The sequence below is a fragment of the Triticum dicoccoides genome, chromosome 6B, assembly GCF_002162155.2.
Source record: "Triticum dicoccoides isolate Atlit2015 ecotype Zavitan chromosome 6B, WEW_v2.0, whole genome shotgun sequence".
In the NCBI taxonomy this organism is placed as follows: Eukaryota; Viridiplantae; Streptophyta; class Magnoliopsida; order Poales; family Poaceae; genus Triticum; species Triticum dicoccoides.
In genome coordinates this window covers 705,372,527-705,394,953 of record NC_041391.1, presented here as the reverse complement: position 1 = coordinate 705,394,953, position 22,427 = coordinate 705,372,527, and the positions used below count along the sequence as shown (strand labels likewise).

At 43.3% G+C, this 22,427-nt stretch overlaps 1 long non-coding RNA gene across 8 annotated transcripts; it reads right to left on the bottom strand.

Annotated features, from left to right (window-relative positions):
* Positions 1 to 12,912: 12,912 nt before the first annotated feature.
* Positions 12,913 to 21,509, bottom strand: LOC119324806. 8 transcript variants are annotated; one of them, XR_005157196.1, is made up of 11 exons: positions 21,272 to 21,509; positions 20,914 to 21,175; positions 19,197 to 19,428; positions 18,989 to 19,100; positions 18,388 to 18,489; positions 18,172 to 18,308; positions 17,315 to 17,468; positions 17,074 to 17,209; positions 14,438 to 14,636; positions 13,845 to 14,086; positions 12,913 to 13,251 (listed from the first exon to the last, which is right to left on the bottom strand). It is a non-coding gene; the product is annotated as an uncharacterized LOC119324806 (long non-coding RNA). The 8 variants fall into 8 exon arrangements; XR_005157192.1 differs by having other exon boundaries at positions 17,074 to 17,468; positions 19,197 to 19,438; XR_005157194.1 differs by having other exon boundaries at positions 17,074 to 17,468; positions 18,989 to 19,120.
* Positions 21,510 to 22,427: the final 918 nt, after the last annotated feature.

The window sequence follows — 22,427 nt, the reverse complement described above, 5'->3', positions numbered from 1 at the left end:
TTGGATATGTACCCAATACATTCCGGAACACTTCCGGTGTCCGAATACTATCATCCAATATATCAATCTTTACCTCTAGACCATTTCAAGACTTCTTGTCATGTCCATGATCTCATCCGGGACTCCGAACAATATTCGGTCACCAAATCACATAACTCATAATACAAATCGTCATCGAATGTTAATCGTGCGGACCCTGCCGGTTTGACAACTATTTAGACATGACCGAGACACCTCTCCGGTCAATAACCAATAGCGGAACCTGGATGCTCATATTGGCTCCCACATATTCTACGAAGATCTTTATCGATCGAACCGCTATGACAACATACGTTATTCCCTTTGTCATTGGTATGTTATTTGCCCGAGATTCGATCGGGGGTATCTACATACCTAGTTCAATCTCCTTACAGGCAAGTCTCTTTACTCGTTCCGTAATACATCATCCCGCAACTAACTCATTAGTCACAATGCTTGCAAAGGCTTCTTATGATGTGCATTACCGAGAGGGCCCAGAGATACCTCTCCGATTCTCAGAGTGACAAATCCTAATCTCGATCTACGCCAACCCAACAAACACCTTCGGAGATACATGTAGAGCATCTTTATAATCACCCAGTTACGTTGTTACGTTTGATAGCACACAAGGCATTCCTCCGGTATCCGGGAGTTGCATAATCTCATAGTCGAAGGAATATGTATTTGACATGAAGAAAGCAATAGCAATAAAACTGAATGATTAATATGCTAAGCTAACAGATGGGTCTTGTCCATCACATCATTCTCCTAATGATGTGATCCTGTTCATCAAATGACAACACATGTCCATGGTTAGGAAACTTAACCATCTTTGATTAACGAGCTAGTCTAGTAGAGGCTTACTAGGGGCATGGTGTTTTGTCTATGTATCCACACATGTATCAAGTTTCCGGTTAATACAATTCTAGCATGAATAATAAACATTTATCATGATACAAGGAAATATATAATAACAACTTTATTATTGCCTCTAGGGCATATTTCTTCAATCTCCCACTTGCACTAGAATCAATAATCTAGTTCACATCGCCATGTGATTTAACACCAATAGTTCACATCACCATGTGATTAACACCCATAGTTCAAATCGCCATGTGACCAATACCTAAAGGGTTTACTAGAGTCAGTAATCTAGTTCACATCACCATGTGATTAAGACCCAAAGAGTACTAAGATGTGATCATGTTTTGCTTGTGAGAGAGGTTTAGTCAACAGGTCTGCCACATTCAGATCCATATGTACTTTGCAAATTTCGATGTCTACAATGCTCTGCATGGAGCTACTCTAGCTAATTGCTCCCGCTTTCAATGTGTATCCAGATTAAGACTTGGAGTCATCTGGATTAGTGTCATAGCCTGCATCGACGTAACCCTTTACGACGAACTCTTTGTCACTTCCATAACCGAGAAATATTTCCTTAGTCCTCTTAGGTAACTAAGGATAACTTTGACCATTGTCCAGTGATCCACTATTGGATCACTATCGTCCCCCCTTGCCAAACTCATGGTAAGGTACACAATAGGTCTGGTACACAACATATCATACTTTATAGAACCTATGACTGAGGCATAGGGAATGACTTCCATTCTCTTTCTATTTTCTGCCGTGGTCGGGTTTTGAGATTACTCAACTTTACACCTTGCAACACAGGAAATAACTCCTTCTTTGACTGTTCCATTTTGAACTACTTCAAAATATTGTCAAGGTATGTACTCATTGAAAAATATTATGAAGCGTCTTGATCTATCTCTATAGATCTTGATGCCCAATATGTAGGAAGCTTCACCGAGGTCTTTCTTTGAAAAACTCCTTTCAAACACTCCTTTATGCTTTCTCGAAAATTCTACATCATTTCCGATCAACAATATGTCATTCACATATACTTATCAGAAAGGCCGTAGTCTAGAGAGGTAGCTAATGATGATGATCATGAAGCTTCAGATCAAGTTACTACTGAACCTCATAGGTCAACCAGAGCATGTTCTGCACCATAGTGGTACGGTAATCCTTTCCTGGAAGTCATGTTATGAGACCATGGCGAACCTACGAACTATGAAGAAGCTATGATGAGCCCCGATTCTGATAAATGGCTTGAGGCCATGAAATCTGAAATAGGATCCATATATAAGAACAAAGTGTGGACTTTGGTGGACTTGCCCGATGATCGGCAAGCCATTGAGAATAAATAGATCTTCAAGAGGAAGATGGACGCTGATGGTAGTGTTACTATCTACAAAGCTCGAATGGTCGCAAAATATTTTTTACAAGTTCAAGGTGTTGACTACGATGAGATTTTCTCACTCGTATCGATGCTTAAGTCTGTCCAAATCATGTTAGAAATTGCTGCATTTTATGAAATCTGGCAAGAGGATATCAAAACTGCATTCCTTAATGGATTTATTAGAGAAGAGTTGTATATGATACAACCAGAAGGTTTTGTCAATCCTAAAGGGGCTGACAAAATGTGCAAGCTCTAGCGATCCATCTATGGACTAGTGCAAGCATCTCAGAGTTGGAATATACGGTTAGATGAGTTGATCAAAGCATATAGTTTTATATAGACTTGTGGTGAAGCTTGTATTTACAAGAAAGTGAGTGGGAGCATGGTGTATGCATTACGGGAACAGATTTCTTTGATGAGCTACTTTCCAAATTGAGATAAGGTAAAATTACCTCATCAAGTTATACTTTCCTCCCACTCACTTCTTTTGAGAGAAACTCCTTCTCTAGAAAGAACCCATTCTTAGCAACATAGATCTTGCCTTCAGAACTGTGATAGAAGGTGTACACAACAGTTTCTTTTGGGTATCCTATGAAGATGCACTTCTCCAATTTGGGTTCGAGCTTATCAGGCTAAAGATTTTTCACATAACCATTGCAACCCCAAACTTTAAGAAACGACAGCTTAGGTTTCTTTCCAAACCACGGTTCATATGGTGTCGTCTCAATGGATTTAGATGGTGCCCTTTTTAACGTGAATGCAGCTGTCTCTAATGCATAACCCCAAAATGATAGTGGTAAATCAGTAAGTGACATCGTAGATCGCACCATATCTAATAAAGTACAATTATGATGTTCGGACACACCATTACGCTATGGTGTTCCAGGTGGCGTGAGTTGTGAAACTATTCCACATTGTTTTAAATGAAGGCCAAACTCGTAAATCAAATATTCGCCTCCGCGATCAGATCATAGAAACTTTATTTTCTTGTTACGATTATTCTCCACTTCACTCTGAAATTCTTTGAACTTTTCAAATGTTTCAGACTTGTGAAGATCACAAAATCATCTGTGAAGGTCAGAAAATAACGATACCCACCGCGAACTCATCGGACCGCATACATCGGTATGTATTATTTCCAATAAGCCATTGGCTTGCTCCATTGTTCCGAGAACGGAGTCTTAGTCATCTTGCCCATGAGGCATGGTTCGCAAGCATCAAATGATTCATAATCAAGTGATTCCAAAAGTCCATCCGCATGGAGTTTCTTCATGCGCTTTACATCAATATGACCTAAACGGCAGTGCCACAAATATGTTGCACTATCATTTTCAACTTTGCATCTGTTGGCATCAATATTATGAATATGTGCATAACCACGACCAAGATTCAACAAATTATTCACATTGGGTGTATGACCATTGAAGGTTTTATTCATGTAAACAGAACAACAATTATTCTCTGACTTCAATGAATAACTGTATTGCAATAAACATGATCCAATCATATTCATGCTCAACGCAAACACAAAATAACATTTATTTAGGTTCAACACTAATCCTGAAGGTAGAGGGAGTATGCGATGGTGATCTTGTCAACCTTGGAATCACTTCCAACACACATCGTTACCTTGCCCTCAACTAGTCTCTGTTCATTTTGTAACTCCTGTTTCGAGTTACTAATCTTAGCAACTGAACCGGTACCAAATAACCATGAGCTACTATGAACACTAGTAAAGTACACATTAATAACATGTATATCAAATACCTTTGTTTACTTTGCCATCCTTCTTATCCGCCAAATACTTGGGGCAGTTCCGCTTCCAGTGACCAGTCACTTTGCAGTAGAAGCACTCAATTTCAGGCTTTGGTCCAGCTTTGGGCTTCTTCCTCAGAGTGACAACTTGCTTGCCATTCTTCTCGAAGTTCCCTTTCTTTTCCTTTGCCCATTTTCTTGAAACTAGTGGTCTTGTTAACCATCAACACTTGATGCTCTTTCTTGATTTCTACCTTTGCCAATTTTAGCGTCACGAAGAGCTCGGGAATCATTTTTGTTATCCCTTGCATATTATAGTTCATCACAAAGTTCTAGTAACTTGGTGATAGTGACTAGAGAACTCTGTCAATCACTATCTTATCTGGAAGATCAACTCCCACTTGATTCAAGCGATCGTAGTACCCAGACATTCTGAGCACATGATCATTAGCTGAGCTATTCTCCTCCATCTTGTAGGCAAAGTACTTGTCACATGTCTCATACCTCTTAACACGGGCATGAGTCTGAAATATCATTTTCAGCTCTTGGAACATCTCATATGTTCCATGGCGTTCAAAACATTTTTGAAGCCCCGGTTCTAAGCCGTAAAGCATGGTGCACTAAAATATCAAGTAGTAATCATACCGAGCTTGCAAAACATTCATAACGTCTGCATCTGCTCCTGCAACAGGTCTGTCACCTAGCGGTGCATCAAGGACATAATTCTTCTGTGGAGCAATGAGGATAATCCTTAGATCATGGACCTAGTCCGCATCATTGCTACTATCATCTCTCAACTTAGTTTTCTCTAGGAACATATCAAAAACATAGGGGAGCTACAACGGGAGCTATTGATCTACAACATAATTTGCAAATACTATCAGAACTAAGTTCATGATAAATTAAAGTTCAATTAATCAAATTACTTAAGAACTCCAACTTAGATAGACATCCCTCAAGTCATCTAAATGATACGTGATCCAAATCAACTAAACCATGTCCGATCATCACGTGAGATGGAGTAGTCATCAATGGTGAACATCTCTATGTTGATCATATCTACTATATGATTCATGTTTGACCTTTCGATCTCCAGTGTTCCGAGGCCATGTCTGTACATGCTAGGCTCGTCAAGTTTAACCCGAGTATTCCGCATGTGCAAAACTGTCTTGCACCCTTTGTATGTGAACGTAGAGCCTATCACACCCGATCATCACGTGGTGTCTCGGCACGAAGAACTTTCACAACGGTGCATACTCAGGGAGAACACTTATACCTTGAAATTTTAGTAAGGGATCATCTTATAATGCTACCGCTGTACTAAGAAAAATAAGATGCATAAAAGATAAACATCACATGCAATCAAAATATGTGACATGATATGGCCATCATCATCTTGTGCCTTTGATCTCCAGCTCCAAAGCACCGTCATGATCTCCATCGTCACCGGCTTGACACCTTGATCTCCATCATAGCGTCGTGGTCGTATTCCCAACTATTGCTTCTACAACTATCGCTAACACATAGTGATAAAGTAAGACAATTACATGGCGTTTGCATTTCATACAATAAAGCGACAACCATAAGGCTCCTGCTAGTTGCCGATAACTTTTACAAAACATGATCATCTCATACAATAACGTATATAACATCATGTCTTGACCACATCACATCACAACACGACCTGCAAAAACAAGTTAGACGTCCTCTACTTTGTTGTTGCAAGTTTTACGTGGCTGTTACGGGCTTCTAGTAAGAACCGTTCTTACCTACGCATCGAAACCACAATGGTGTTTCATCAAGTTTGTTTTTTTAACCTTCAACAAGGACCGACCGTAGTCAAATTCGATTCAACTAAAGTTGTAGAAACAGACACCCGCCAGCCACCTTTATGCAAAACTAGTCGCATGTCTATCGGTGGAACCGGTCTCATGAACGTGGTCATGTAAGGTTGGTCCGGTCCGCTTCATCCAACAATACCACCGAATCAAAATAAGACGTTGGTGGTAAGCAGTATGAGTATCACTGCCCACAACTCTTTGTGTTCTACTCGTGCATATCATCTACACATAGACCTGGCTCGGATGCCACACTGTTTGGGAGCGTAGCATGCAATTCAAAAAAAAATCCTACGATCACGCAAGATCTATCTAGGAGATGCATAGCAACGAGAGGGGGAGAGTGTGTCCACGTACCCTCGTAGACCGAAAGCGGAAGCGTTAGCTTAACGCGGTTGATGTAGTCGAACGTCTTCTCGATCCAACTGATCAAGCACCGAACGTATGACACCTCCGAGTTCTGCACACGTTCAGCTCGATGACGTCCCTCGAACTCTTGATCCAGCAAAATGTCGAGGGAGAGTTCCGTCAGCACGACGGCGTGGTGACGGTGATGGTGAAGTTATTTGTGCAGGGCTTCGCCTAAGCACTACGTGAATATGACCGGAGGCGTAAACTATGGAGGGGGCGCCGCACACGGCTTGGAACAATTGATGTGTGTTCTAGGGGCGCCCCCTCCCGTATATAAAGGAGGGAGGGAGAGGAGGCCGGCCCTAGGTGCGCCCCCAAGTAGGAGGAGTCCTACTTGGGGTCCTAGTAGGATTCGGCCCCACTTCCTTTTACCGAAGGGGGAAAGGGGAAGGAGAGAGAGAAGGAGAAGGAAAGGAGGGTGCCGCCCCCTCCCCTAGTCCACTTCGGACTCCTCCCTTGGGGGTTGGGCGCGCCATCTCTTGTGGGCTAGCTTGCCTCCCTCCTATGGCCCATATCTTCCCCCGGTGGGTTCCGGTAACCCCCATGGTACTCCGATATGTACCCGATACATTCCAGAACACTTTTGTTGTCCGAATACTATCATCCAATATATCAGTCTTTACCTCTCGACCATTTCGAGACTCCTCGGCATGTCCGTGATCTCATTCAGGACTCCGAACAACATCCGGTCACCAAATCACATAACTCATAATACAAATCATCATCAAACATTAAGCGTGCGGACCCTACGGGTTCGAGAACTATGTAGACATGACCGAGACACCTCTCCGGTCAATAACCAACTAGATCGGCAACGCGCCTTGGCGCGAGGGTGCCGGTCCTAACCTTTTGTCAAGCAGGTAATGCTAAATCAGTAAGAAGCACACCCTGAAGTATGTAATCAATGCACCATTCAACACCAAAAGCAATGCAAATCTTTAACCTCGTGAATTTTCCAATCAAAGTACATATCACAGAGTACAATTGAGGCACATGCACAAAGGAATAGGCCAAGTAATGTTTAATAGATCAGGCTTGAGTAGCACATAGGCAGCAAGACAGTACAAAATATTGAAAGCGAAGCATTTACACAGGAGGCTAGTGACAAGAAGATAGCAGTCCTTCGCCAAGGACGGTTGAAATTCCTCGTCGCTCAAAGAAAAGGTCGCTCAAAGAAAAGTTGAGTAGCATTGGCCTGAAAGTGGAGAAAAAACCATATTCCTCGAGAAGATATGTCAACATTTTTACAACAATAGACATCTACAGTGACCAAGAAGGAACTATCAAGAAACCAACGTCAAGCAACATATTCCTGAAAAGGTTTAGCACGATTAGTAAACTGACATTCTGTAGACCAAGGAAACATACATGTCTTTGACCAAACTAATTTAAAGGAGAATTTCTTTCAATCTTGACCAACATGTAGTAATTGTCACTCTTCCATCCACACCTTATAAAAATGAACAAAGGAGTAAAATAACAAAACACGGTGCTTTAGTTAATGCAACAAAATATGAACCCTAACAAACATGAAGGCATAGGATGATGGTTAAGAAAGTCAATAGCAAATAAGTAGTGAGAAAGTAGGTCACCTCACTTAATCTACCTTCTGCAATATACAATACGATCAACACTTCTTTGTTTCATGTAAAGACCAGTACCAACTCTGGGTGTTAGTGAAACAGTTAATGGAAAGACCAATGTTGGGGTTTGTAATGTTTCAAATAGATACTCTACATAGTAGGTGACAGATGCAAATCCAAAACTTTGTCACGAGACACTCTTGATTGTTGATCGGATGTTTTCCCTTTATTAGTACATTGTACAATTTTTTGGCTGGTGAGAATAGGCAACCAATACTAACCCTGTCATACAACAGTTCAGGTCCACAATGTTGTTAAAATCAATTCCATAGATCCATCAAAATAAAATGTTGTTCACAAACCATTCTCTTATGGAAGACCAAATTTTAGCAGTACCAAAATGATCCATGGTGCTACTGGTTTTACTAATGTGACGAAACAAAATCCACACTCTAAAAATGAATTACTAAACACCTGACTAGGCAGTGGACACATTTTCTATGGCTTAGGCAGACCAAATTAAGGAGAACTGAGAACATCTTTGTTAACGTCACAAGGTGTACAATGTACAATGTTCTCAATTCTACTGACTATGAAACATATGTTCTCTACGGTCTTACAACATTATAAAAATTATCTTATCAACGACTGCATTAAGAAAAAGAACAAAGAAGTCCTAGCAAAATAGCGGATGGGAGCACATTTTAGTATCCACATGAATGAGGTACACATTGAAGGAAATATGCCCTAGAGGCAATAATAAAGTTATTATTTATTTCCTTATATCATGATAAATGTTTATTATTCATGCTAGAATTGTATTAACCGGAAACATAATACATGTGTGAATACATAGACAAACATAACGTCACTAGTATGCCTCTACTTGACTAGCTCATTAATCAAAGATGGTTATGTTTCCTAAACCATAGACATGTGTTGTCATTTGATTAATGGGATCACATCATTAGGAGAATGATGTGATTGACATGACCCATTCCGTTAGCCTAGCACTCGATCGTTTAGTATGCTGCTATTGCTTTCTTCATGACTTATACATGTTCCTGTAACTATGAGATTATGCAACTTCCGTTTACCGGAGGAACACTTTGTGTGCTACCAAACGTCACAACGTAACTGGGTGATTATAAAGGAGCTCTACAGGTGTCTCCAAAGGTACATGTTGGGTTGGCGTATTTCGAGATTAGGTTTTGTCACTCCGATTGTCGGAGAGGTATCTCTGGGCCCACTCAGTAATGCACATCACTATAAGCCTTGCAAGCATTGTAACTAATGATTTAGTTGCAGGATGATGTATTACGAAACGAGTAAAGAGACTTGCCGGTAACGAGATTGAACTAGGTATTGAGATACCGACGATCGAATCTCGGGCAAGTAACATACCGATGACAAAGGGAACAACGTATGTTGTTATGCGGTTTGACCGATAAAGATCTTCGTAGAATATGTAGGAGCCAATATGAGCATCCAGGTTCCGCTATTGGTTATTGACCGAGAATAATTCTAGGTCATGTCTACATAGTTCTCGAACCCGTAGGGTCCGCACGCTTAAGGTTTCGATGACAGTTATATTATGAGTTTATGAGTTTTGATGTACCGAAGGAATTCGGAGTCCTGGATGAGATCGGGGACATGACGAGGAATCTCGAAATGGTCGAGACGTAAAGATCGATATATTGGACGACTATATTCGGAATTCGGAAAGGTTCCGAGTGATTTGGGTATTTTTCGGAGTACCGGAGAGTTACGGGAATTCGCCGGGGAGTATACGGGCCTTATTGGGCTTTAGGGGAAAGAGAGAAGAGAGGTTGGGCACCCCCCAAGGCCTAGTCCGAATTGGACTAGGGGGAGGGGCTGCGCCCCCTCCTTCCTTCTCTTCTCTTCCCTCTTTCCTTGACTCCTACTCCTACTACTTGGAAGGGGGGGGGGGAATCCTACTCCCGGTGGGAATAGGACTCCTCCTTGGCGTGCCCTCCTTGGCCGGCCGCACCTCCCCCCTTCCTCCTTTATATACAGGGGCAGGGGGGCACCCCATGACACACAAGTTGATCTACGGATCGTTCCTTAGCCGTGTGCGGTGCCCCCCTCCACCATATTCCACCTCGTTCATATCGTCGCGGAGTTTAGGCGAAGCTCTGCGCCGGTAGAACATCATCATCGTCACCACGCCATCGTGCTGACGGAACTCATCCCTGACGCTTTGCCGGATCGGAGCCCGGGGATCGTCATCGAGCTGAACGTGTGCTGAACTCGGAGGTGCCGTGCGTTCGGTACTTGGATCGGTCGGATCGTGAAGACGTATGACTACATCAACCGCGTTGTCATAACGCTTCCGCTTACGGTCTACGAGGGTACATGGACAATACTCTCCCCTCTCGTTGCTATGCCATCACCATGATCTTGCGTGTGCGTAGGAAATTTTTTGAAATTACTGCGTTCCCCAACACACATGATGCCGGTCCTTGTACCACCTAACTATCATTTTAACTACAAACTTTGGATCTTCAGTTGGATAAATCACAAGGCTTTGGTTTCAGTTAGATTTAAAAACTTTGGACCTTCAGACAACAAATGTACCAGCAATCAAATGTACCTTCTGCTGACCTGGGCGTCAAGGTTGGGGGTGACGATGACCTCGCCATCGGGGTTGACGCTGCCAGCAACCTTGGGATCGGGGTAGGGGCTCGCGACGATCTGGCCATCACGTCCTAGTGCAGTAAAGAGTAACATGGTTTCAATATTGTAACAAGCATCAACTAAAGAAGTGCACCTATATGTAGAACAAGCACATTTGTTGCTAGCTCTCGTATCACATCACATCTTAATCCATTCATGTACGAAGACTAACAATCAATCATGGCAAGAATCTGAACCCTTTGCCTAACAAGTTGAACAAAATAGAGAAATAATGGATGGAGGAGAAGAGGACATTGGAGGGGAGTTCATACCTGCAGAGGCGGATCTCAGGTTGGCGTGGGTGGCACGAATCGGACCGGCGAGCTGCGTGCTGCTCTGGGGCTGCGCATGATCCGGCGAGCCGCGTAGGCTCAGGGGCGGCCGGAAGAGCAGTGTGCCGCCGGTGCTGCCATAGTCGTGAGACATACACACGGATACGCCAAATGGTATTTCCCTGACGAAGCAGGGACACAAGATTGAACTCCATCTGTAGAAATAGCAATCATCAAATATTAGATAGCCTCCGGAGAAAAGATTAGAAGACAGACCCGTTGTGCCGATGGCGCAAGGGGAGAGCCAAGTACGAAAAGAGTGAACATAAATATATTAAGGGGCAGATTGGTACACATGGATTATTCATCATACATAGCGTTCTAAGTAGCTTACGATAGAATATTTACAATGCTATTAGGAAGGAAGGTAGACAGGGAGAGATTCATCTCATGGGCTTTATGCCTGGTGGACCATCGGTGCTGCAATTGTTCGTAGTGGCTGGGGTTGAATGTTTGCATTGTTCATAACAGAAATTCTTTCAACATCATCATCCAGGCTCCAGTTGTACTTGTTTGTTTGTTGGAGTTCATACTCTGATTGCGTGGCTATATCAGTGAGACGATCAGCAACATATCTTACTTGCGGCAATATATGATTCAGATCATTGTCTTTGGATGTTGATCCAGCCGTGAAGTTGCTATCTATTATACGGTAAAGCTCCTTTGCTGTCATGTGATCTCCCTGAGGCTATGTCTCCAGCTGTTGCTAAAAGAGTCTATTAGGTTTTCCTTTTCTTTTTGTTGATGCTCAAGAGTTTCACACTTTTGTTGGAGTAGCTGCATCTTGTCGTAGCTTATGTCCTGCAGCACTTTATTGTGGATGCTCTTCATGTACTTGAGAGCTTCGTTTGCTAGTGGTCTTCAGCATCTTCTAGGTTGTTGGATACATGGATTGATATTGATTGTCTTGGAAGATTCTTGTCGAGCTGATGCTTGGAGGGATAGAAGTGAATAGTTGCGTCTATACCAACTGCTCCTGCTTCATGTGTTGAGTAGACTGCAGTTGGGAGGCCTAGTTGTTGAATCATAGCATCGGACAACACTTTTGTTGGGATTTTGATTTTTTCCATCACCGTAGGCTGATGACAAAGAAGAAGGTAGTATGAGTAATCATCTATACATAATGTGACAGGAGGGGTCTGATTTTGTTGTAAGTGCCGTGAGCATTCAAATATTGAAATACAAATTGAAGCACACCACAAATTACTTGGTGTGTTCTGATTGACCAAACAAAAAGATCTTGTAATATCATTCTCCAAGATCCAGCACTTCTTTTCGATTTATTCATACAATACTTTGAATGCGCAGCTGAATTATTAAGATGTCCAACATTGTATACTACATGTGATAAAAAATGATGCAGATTGCAGTTTTTGGATGGTTTAGATTACCTGATCAGTAATGTTATGATTAGTACTCACCAGTATGAAATATGAACATGTATAAAATGATTTTTGAAAACATTAGTAAACAACATGAACAACAAAAGGGTGACATGTCATCGGTCATTTAGTCATGGTACATAAGATGGCATCTTCAGCAACTATACAAGCAATATGATTAAATAGCATGAGCCAAATCTCAGCAAAAGCTAGCCTGTCCTATCTGGCCTCAAACAAATCTCAGTAGGATTAAAATATTCAAAAGAAAAAGGCCAAACTAAATTTGCAGAGAATGTATGTTCCATGGACATGGAAATAATTTAGATCGATAAAACTAAACTTAATTAGAATACATAACATATCAAACATACACACAAAGAGAGAGAGGAATAGGGCTAAGGATAAACTCGCTGGCGGAAGGGAAAATCTGAGTATGCAAAAGAAATCAACAATTTTGTCCCCTGGACCTGATAGCAAACACAAATAATTTCTATTAGCAAGCAGTGAAGGTGAAAAGAAGAAATGCCTTTCAGAACAGTGATGATCAGCTTCCTTTGGTTCAATCTCGTGCAGCACCGTTGTTGCACCACCGCTCCTGGCAGCACAGTGAGAAGTCTCCATTTTCCTCGCCTAAAAAAATAGTCTATAGTTTCCTTTTATCAAAACAAACCTGATTGCTCATCGTTTCTTAACAATAGACAGATTGTACATAATCATATCTTGACTCAAAACATAGCATCCAAGATCCAACAGTAGTTTAGCACACAGGCACACGAACCAAAATCGCAAGACTGGACATAACTAAAGTTTAACGACACATGACGCTTAATTTGACTTAAATTTAAAAACATCAAGTAGACAGCAGCAAGCAGCGTGCAAGAGCAGTATCACTGGCATCCCCCAACTTGTAAACTTCAAGCTTCATTGGTTCTGCAGAGTTGAAGTAGGCACGGAAGCTTCTGTCCTCATGATTTCACGAGGCTCGGAGGACATCTACAATCAACAAAGTTGCATCAATCAATAAGGATTTAGTAATACGAGCAATGACCAAAATCCCCACTACTTGTTAGCAAGAATTTTGTATTACTCTAAAATAAAATAATATCTATGTGTGAATTGTACGCCTCGTTTAATACATGATTCACAACAGCATGGTCCTATAGATACAGTGAATGTACACTGACAACATACAGTTTTTGCAGTTGATATCTAACTAAGACATCTCTTCCCAAATTACCCAGATTGAAAAATTGTTCCGATGGTTACCACAATGGACGCCAGCCATTAAACATAATGGTCGTCCTCAAATATTGTCGTGCCCAAACAACAAATAAGCGACAACTAACTCTAGTTGTTCAGGGCAAAAGACAACACAACATGTGAATTGCACACGATCCCTGTACTTTTATTTTGGTTGCAAGACTTTCACATTCGTACAAAATTCAAAAGTTCAGATACAGAAAAAATCATCAAAAGTGCAACAAAGTCACTTCAGGTGAATGATCAAACCATACAATCTACACAAACTATTTGAGAAGCAATTGAATTAGGAATAGAAGACAGTGAGAAACAGAACAAGAACATACAGCCTGCAGGAACGTCCTGTGTCCGTCGACTCGTCGGTATTCTTCAGGTCCAGGAAATTAGCAGGATGGTTGCACGGGTAAAACTACTTGAGCTGCTGGTTGCTCTCCTATGGATCCGTCTCCAGCGAGCTTGGTAGGGTACGGAGATCCTTCTCTCCTGTGACCGCGAGTCCCTCGTTGCTGGGGCTGCCATCGACCATGGCTGTAGGAGGTCACCGGGGTGGGTCTCTTCTCTATCAGATCTGAGACAAACCATACAAAATCTATATTAACCATCAAGTTAGCATGGCATATATTTACATAGAAACAACACAACATCCTAATTGATAATTTTCCTTCTTCCTTATAGTTTTAATTTTGAACATGGCACAATGATTTATTCCCCATTTTAATCTTATACTCGAATTCAAATTCAATCTGTGACACGCATGTCTATACACCCAATCTAAAATCTGAGAAGAGCGGAAAAAGTGAGAAAGTTCCCTCGGTTATCCCAAGTTTCTAGCTAAATGGAAGGTACATGAAAAAAAAATATGCATTGCTGGAGTCAGAAGCATGAAATTTAGCACAATCCCAGAATACAAAGTTCATACCTGCATGGTCGTCTTGTTTATTACTCGCCATTGTAACCCTAGAATGCAAAAATGCGTTACAAACTTGCAAGGGCTTGATCGACTATAGTGTAACCTGCTCATAAACAGCCAAACAGGCTCGACATGCACAACCCCAGAAAAACCTCCGCTCTGACAAATGGTAAAAATCATTTTGTAGGTGACTCAAGTTTTACCCCGCCTGCAAGAACTGAACCTCCTCAGCAACATCACAAATGTAGGACAAGGCATGTAAGTGACATTATTTTGAGGATGAAAAAAATGTATATATATACATCAGTTGGGAACTGATTATATGCCTTTAGATTCAATAACTCAGTTATCCTATAAAGATATTAAGCCTAGAGAGCCCTTTATAGCAGAAGAAAGCTTCACATACATGATAGCCAATTTTTTTAATGTAAATCAATATAGCAAATGCAACGAGTAGTAGACGTGTGAGGTCAGTGTTGCTTGCTGGCAAGAAAATGGAAGCGGAAACATGTGAATAAACAACAACTGTATACATGTGGTATTACTAATATTTTTTGCCTTGGACAAACCTGTGATATGGAATTTAACTGTTGGAACCATATATGAACTGAACAATGTGCATTGTCTAAAGCTAGCACAACATCTCTTCCTATGATATGGTTCATATGTATTCAACCAATTCAAGCCCTTGTGCTTAACCAGTTCTACTTTCAGTTCAGCATACAAAAGGAACGAATAGGAAGTTGAGTAAACTAAAACAAATTTCGATAAAAATGATGCTAGTGGTTGCTTTGGTAGTTCAACTGATTCACAGAACTGATCAAATCTGAGAAAGTTACTGGTTGCAACGGAAATGTGACATTATCCTACACACCTATATTAACCATCAAGTGGAGTTGGGAAAAGTCCCCCCCCCCTCCCCTCCTGGTCGCTCCCGCGGGCGACGCGGAGGGGAAACCCTAGCCGCCGGTAACAGGCCCCCCTCCTCCTCGACTCCTCCCTCGCCGCCGCCGGCTCGCGCTGACGGGCGAAGCCCGGTCAGCCTCGGCGGCGGCGGGGCCTTCCTTCCCCCTGCTCACTAGGGCCGACGCGGGTCGGGATCAGCGGGCGGCGGCATGGCGCTGGCCGAGGGCGTGACGGCGCGGCGGCGGACAACGGTGGCGGGGCCGGTGCCTGGCGGCGGCGTGTTGGGCTTGGTGTGCTCTGTTCTGCGCGGTGGCGCCTGGCGTGGTGGCGGCGGCCACTGGTGGAGCGCGTCGGCCCCCCTTCGGCGGGTGGCTGATGCAGATGCGGGGTGCGCCGCTCCTGGCCGCGTGGGCGGCGGATCGGCGACGAGCGTGGCTGGCTCCTGGGGCTTCCCCGTTTGCCCTGGGAGCAGATCTGGCGATGGTGCTTCCTCTCGGGGGATGGATTGGGGGAAACCCCTTGGCTGTTCTCTGCGGCCACGATGCCGGCGGTGCTCCGGCGTCGTTCCCCTTCTTGAAGGCGGCTTCGCAATCCCCCCCTCGCCCTCCCTTCCTCGTCCCGGGTGAAAGCCCCAAATCTCCGGATTGGGTGGTGACGACGCTCCGGCGTCGTTTTTCTTCTTGAAGACACCACCTTGGTGCGACGGAGTGGTGGTCGAGGCCTTGGCATGGGAGGTGGCTGCCGGATATCGTCAGTGGTGTCCATGCTCGGCCACTTGCGGTGATGTTACGCCGGCGCGCGGCGTTGGCGATGCTCGGTGGTGCGGCTGCCTGGTGCGGTCGTTGTGTTTGTCGTCCCCTCCCGGCAACCTGTTGGTCCTGGTCATGTGAGCTCAGGGGTGAGCGACTCTGCCTGTCGACGGCGTAGTGTCCTCCGATCCAGGACTAGAGGGCAGGGGGCTCTCTTCGGAGGTAGAGACGAATGGCGGACCGGATGGCTTGGCCCAAGGGGGATGACAGAGCGTGACAATCCTCCTGCAGCGGGATCTACCTTGGCTCAGCCGCGGCGTGTGTTGGCTCCTGTTCGCCGAGGGCTTCGATGTTCAAGCTTGTGCTTGGTGTATTCGAGTCTTGTTAGTGGCTCCTTTGGTATCTTGTATCTTTGCCGTTTTTAGTTTTTTTCTTCCTTTCTTCTTCTTTTTCTTTGGGCTTGATGTGCTGCTCGCCCCAGCATTGCGATGTGTCAATGGTGGTTTGCTTTGGAATACAAAGCGGGGGGAAACCCTTTTTCGGTATATTAACCATCAAGTTAGCATGGCATATATTTACACAGAAACAACACAACATCCTAATTGATAATTTTCCTTCTTCCCTATAGTTCTAATTTTGAACATGGCACAATGATCTATTCCCCATTTTAATCTTATACTCGAATTCAAATTCAATCTGTGACACACATGTCTATATGCCCAATCTAAAATCTGAGAAGAGCGGAAAAAGTGAGAAAGTTCCCTTTGTTATCCCAAGTTTCTAGCTAAATGGATGGTACATGAAAAAAAATGCATTGCTGGAGTCAGAAGCATGAAATTTAGCACAATCCCAGAATAAAAAGTTCATATCTGCATGGTCTGTCTTGTTTATTACTCGCCATTGTAACCCTAGAATGCAAAAATGCATTAATATCTTGAGAAATTAACTAAGCACTGGACCCAACTGGACCCCTGATCATAGAGATTTTACTTGCATGTGTCATCAATGAGACCGATATCTCCCTCAAACTGAGATCATCATCCAAATGAATCCAGGCATGCTTAATGACCTATACTTGGAGATGCAATTGCTTCTGATACTCAACGGCCCCATCAAGAATTGATGCCTAACCCCGCAGACCAATGCAAACATGAACCCATTAATTTCATCACAAACATAAACGCAGGAGCACCAAATTCAGGGACAAAGAAAGAAGGAAAAATGGAGTGACCTTGTTGGAATTGGGTAGCAGGCTCTGCAACACCTTCAATCTTCCAGCCGATCGACCCAGGCAATGTCTTCCTTGCTCTTCTTGTTCCTCTTCTTCCTCTTTCATTTCTTCTCACCCTTCTCACCCTCCTCTTTGCTCTCAGGTACCAAAGTGCCTGCACAATCACTACCATCAACAAAACTGGAAACCCAAGGTGTTACATGGAATAACCTTTTTCAGAAATAATTCAACTCTATCGTGAAGCAAGCTATGAACAAAACAAGACCAGACCGTTCATAGTATATACAGTTGTTGAAGAGCAAGTAGTATATAAAATTTAGAGCTAAGTATCATTAAGGGCTCCTTTAACACAAGCAGAGATAGCATGATCATAATATACTCCCTCCGTTCCTTGATATAAGGTGTATAGATTTTTGAGAAAAAGTCCGAAATATAAGGTGTATTGCGTTGCACCACTCGTTTGGATAATTTTTTTAGGGATTGCAGACAGGAACTGCAGACCGGACCACGATCGTAGCTAAAAGAACTGAAGAGCGAGCAAGCTCCCTGTAAGTCGACGTATATTCATAATTATAGTCTAAAATAACAAACCCATCCAACCCGAGTAAAAGCAAGAATGTTATAGAAAGCTCCCTGTAAGTCGACGTATATTCATAATTAAAGCAAGAATGAATCTACATTGTCTTGAGCCTAAAACCTCATCATGCTCAGGGAATCTCTTCTGGGCACCTCCGGCAAGGCAAGGCAAGGCAGATCTAGCTGATTTAACACCTCCGGCAAGCACGCACGCACACAAAGAGTCACAGTATCCTCATCTTGATGAAAGCAAAAATGTATCATGTACTGTAAATACATACCTTGACCTGGAAAAGGTATGGCCCAGTCTCATTTGACAGTCTTGATGATTCATGTTGGCCTTTAGATAAGTTTTTTAACAACAATTTTGCTTGCTGCTTGTAGATCAACTATATTATCACAAGAAAATAAATGGCTCCTGAAATTACAATTTGGGTATTTGGTGAACTATCAAACAAAACAAATAATCAGAATATTTGATTAACAACGCAGGAAACCTCATGAGGAGCCGGAGAAACCAACGGCAGGTGGTAGCGAGGCTCAATAAGTCACTTCTATTAAGGTGCCTGTCCACCATCATACAAATGTCCATGTCATACCTGCACCAACAACAAAAACAATATTAAGACTCCCTCAACTTGATGCAGTGCAAATCACATATCATGTAGATAAAGCAGGAAACCACAACTTGAATCTCAGTATTATATCAAAAAGCAGAGTCCTGGGCATATGAACAGCAAATTTGAACACACACACACACACCCACACACACAAGAGAGAGAGAGAGAGAGAGAGAGGGAGGGAGGGAGGCTACACTGCTACTACCAGCAGCTGCAGACACACAGGAAAGGCAACAGCCATATGCATCCGCATGTTTTTTACACAAGCAAGCAATCAAACCACTTGCCCCGAACAATTTTTCTTCTGTTCTTCTAGCTGTAGTACGCTAATCAAGCATATGTTTGGGGGAATAATTCTATGAATTATTGACTCACTTTCCTAGCATTGCTCGTCAGATTCAGAGGCATTTAAATTACAGCAATGGAAATTTGAACTTAATAATCAACAAAAGGATTGAGAGAGAAGGCAGCATCTTACCAGTTGAAAGAGATGCAAGAGTATGGCTTTGCCGAGGCCGTATTCTTCCACAACACCACCTCCTCCTGTGGTTGTGTGCAGCTACCCGCCGGAGAATCGTGTCTAGTGAAATCTGTCCGTCATGTGATTCTTCTGACAGTAAACAACTGTTGCAAAATCCAAGCAAAAAGAAGTCTCAAATCGGGTGAAAATAGAGGGAGGCACTAACCGTCAAAGGATCCGTGATGAACCTGGGATACACGAGCACGTTGCCGTTGACGGCCTCGAGGTACTTAAGCCCGGCGTCGAACACGGTGCCGCCCTCATCCCCTGCCGCCCCGTCCGGCGTCAAACCCGGCACTGCCCTCGTCGCCCTCGCCCCGCGTCGCCACGACGGAGGTGGGGAAGATGAAGACCCGGGGCGAGGAGACCGAGATGAGAGCGTCGAGGCCCTGTCCAAACTGAAACAAGCTATCAAGCAGAAAGTAAAAACCAAGAAATAAAACAAGGCAAACCAAGAAACAGAACATGGCATATACAAAAGCAACCGGCAATGTGTTGATTCTACTTCAAACCTGAAAATGGCAACAAAACCTAGAATGGCATCTATCCTTAAGATTGCTAGCTTTTACTCAGCTCTGATTAGACACGATTTTAAAAATTTTGAACTGATAAATGATGACACACAAAATATATGTGATACCAAATCTGATCCTCGGCGACTTCAAGGATATCAAAAAAATACCATTTCATGATTTAGATTGATTTTAGCTATTTGCCATGGCTCAACGTGGTGATCACTTCTTTGTATGGATCATTTTTTCAATTTTGTAATGAGAGGGGGAGGTTCAAGGAGAGGGTGAAGTTTCTGTTCATGTTGGGATAGAGTAGAAGCACCCTATGCATAGAAGATTGCTTACAAAAATTTGTTTCATTCTGCAGCACAACAATTCTCTATCATTACTTGCAAACAAAGTTGCAACAGAAAGATTCACTTTCTGCTTAGCATGTCTGCATGGAATTTCCTACATAATTTTCCTGGACTCGGGCAATGGCCTGTAATAATTAAGTAGACAATTTAAGCAGACTAATTTTAGTAGCCCAGATACGAAAACAATTAAATAACAAGCAATAGGAAACAATTAAAAGCCTGATCCAGAACTACAACCAAACTGGAGCGAGCAGTAGATTTCTTAGTCTGGCAAAATCTGATTTGGTAGTGCTTATACATCAAAAAATGTTTATCGACAAAAAAACTATGTGATGCAGTATTTACACAATCCAATATTTTCATATAGGGTCAGCACCAAAGAAACAATTCTGATGCACTGAGATAAACAATTCCAATGTACTTGTTCATATGAATGTTTGGGTGTTTCCACGAGCATGTTTGGGTGTTCTTACAATGCTGAAATTCTATTATTAAGACCAGTGCAATAAGCCAACCGACATTTTTATTTATTATTCTATCATAATGGCTATACTATCCAAGAGCTATCACTCCCCCTAATTTTCTGTCTCGGAGAAGATGCACATTGGTCCATCAAAATAAAACACTAAAGCCTGGAGCTCGTTAGGAGGCAGTGATATCCCAACATGAAGCTAGCCGAAGATCACCTAAAGAAGGGACTATGGTACCATATAGTTGGAGTTGAATCATTGAGTTACATGCCTGGGAATTTGAATGGGACTCTAAATAATTCCCTGGGTTCAGAACAAGGCGCCTATACCTCCCCTCTTGTAGCAATTTACTCTTTATAATTCACTTCATCAAGTTCTAGCTATCTCTCTCCCAAGTTGAGGGATGGGGCAGCAAATATTCATATGCTCACTTCAACAAGTTCTAGCTATCGCTCTCCCAAATTAAGGGATGGAGCAGCAAATACTCATATTCTCATGGGAAATAAGAAGACACGAAAAGAGAAAAAAGAGTGAGGAATTTTTACCTGCGCCACAAGGCTCGCAAATCTGCGTCGCCCTCCGCCAACAACAGTTCCAAGATGTCCAGTTCTTGTGGATGGCGCCCATGGATTTGAAGTGGGGTGACTTCAATCCCCTCCCTTGATATGGCTTGCTGTTGCCTTTTGAAGTTTGTCCATGGAGAAGAGAAGCGGAGGTCGTTGGCCCAACACCGCACCGGACCAGACGACGGCGAGCTCGACCATGTGCGGGCCGTGGTGGTCGTCCTCGTCCATGGGAGGATGGTGGCTGCAGCACCGAATCGAAGAAATAAGCGAGTGGGGCGGGGAGAGAAGGAAGAAGGGGAGAGGAGAGGGCATGAATCGAGGGAAGAGGAGAGCTCACCTCGCCGGAGTTGCAGGCGGCCGAAACCCTAGCCGCGGGGAGGGGTCGCGCGCGAGTGCTTGCGGCCGTGAGGAGCGGATCTGGCCGGAGTGCAGCGATGGCGGCGAGCTCGGCGGCTGGAGAGGAACGGGGAGGAGAGGAGGGTAGCGGCGGCGGCCGCAGGGCCTGCTAGGTAGCGGCGGCTAGGGTTGGGAGGGGAAGGAGAGGGAGCTGCGCGAGGAAAAGGATCGGGATGCTGCACGAGTGCGGGAGGAGCTGTCCACAGGAGGTGTTGGTTTTTATACGCCTGTATGCAGAATGACCAAAATACCCCGGTGGGGGCACGATATTTACATCTTGCTGACATTACTATTCATTCCAGCAGTGTTCATCTCGGATCCGACGGCCCGGGTTCATCCAAATCTTGATCCGACGCCCAGAAACGCATCAAGCAAATCGATCCGACGGCCGAGAGTCGCTGATCTCTGAGGAGGCTTGTACATCCATCCTTCTCTTATTTCTGGATAGCGGAACCTGGATGCTCATATTGGCTCCCAGATATTCTATGAAGATCTTTATCGGTCGAACCGTTATGACAACATACGTTATTCCCTTTTTCATCGGTATGTTACTTGCCCGAGATTCGATCGTCGGTATCTTCATACCTAGTTCAATCTCATTACCGACAAGTCTCTTTACTCGTTCCATAATACATCATCCTGCAACTAACTCATTAGTCACATTGCTTGCAAGGCTTCTTATGATGTGCATTACCGAGAGGGCCCAGAGATACCTCTCCGATACTCGAAGTGACAAATCCTAATCTCGATCTATGCCAACCCAACAAACACCTTCGGAGATACCTGTAGAGCATAATCACCCAGTTACATTGTGACGTTTGATAGCACACAGGCATTCCTCCGGTATCCGGGGATTGCATAATCTCATAGTCAAAGGAATATGTATTTGACATGAAGAAAGCAATAGCAATAAAACTGAACGATCAATATGCTGAGCTAACAGATGGGTCTTGTACATCACATCATTCTTCTAATGATGTGATCCCGTTCATAAAATGACAACACATGTCCATGGTTAGAAAACTTAACCATCTTTGATTAACGAGCTAGTCTAGTAGAGGCTTACTAGGGACACAGTGTTTTGTCTATGTATCCAC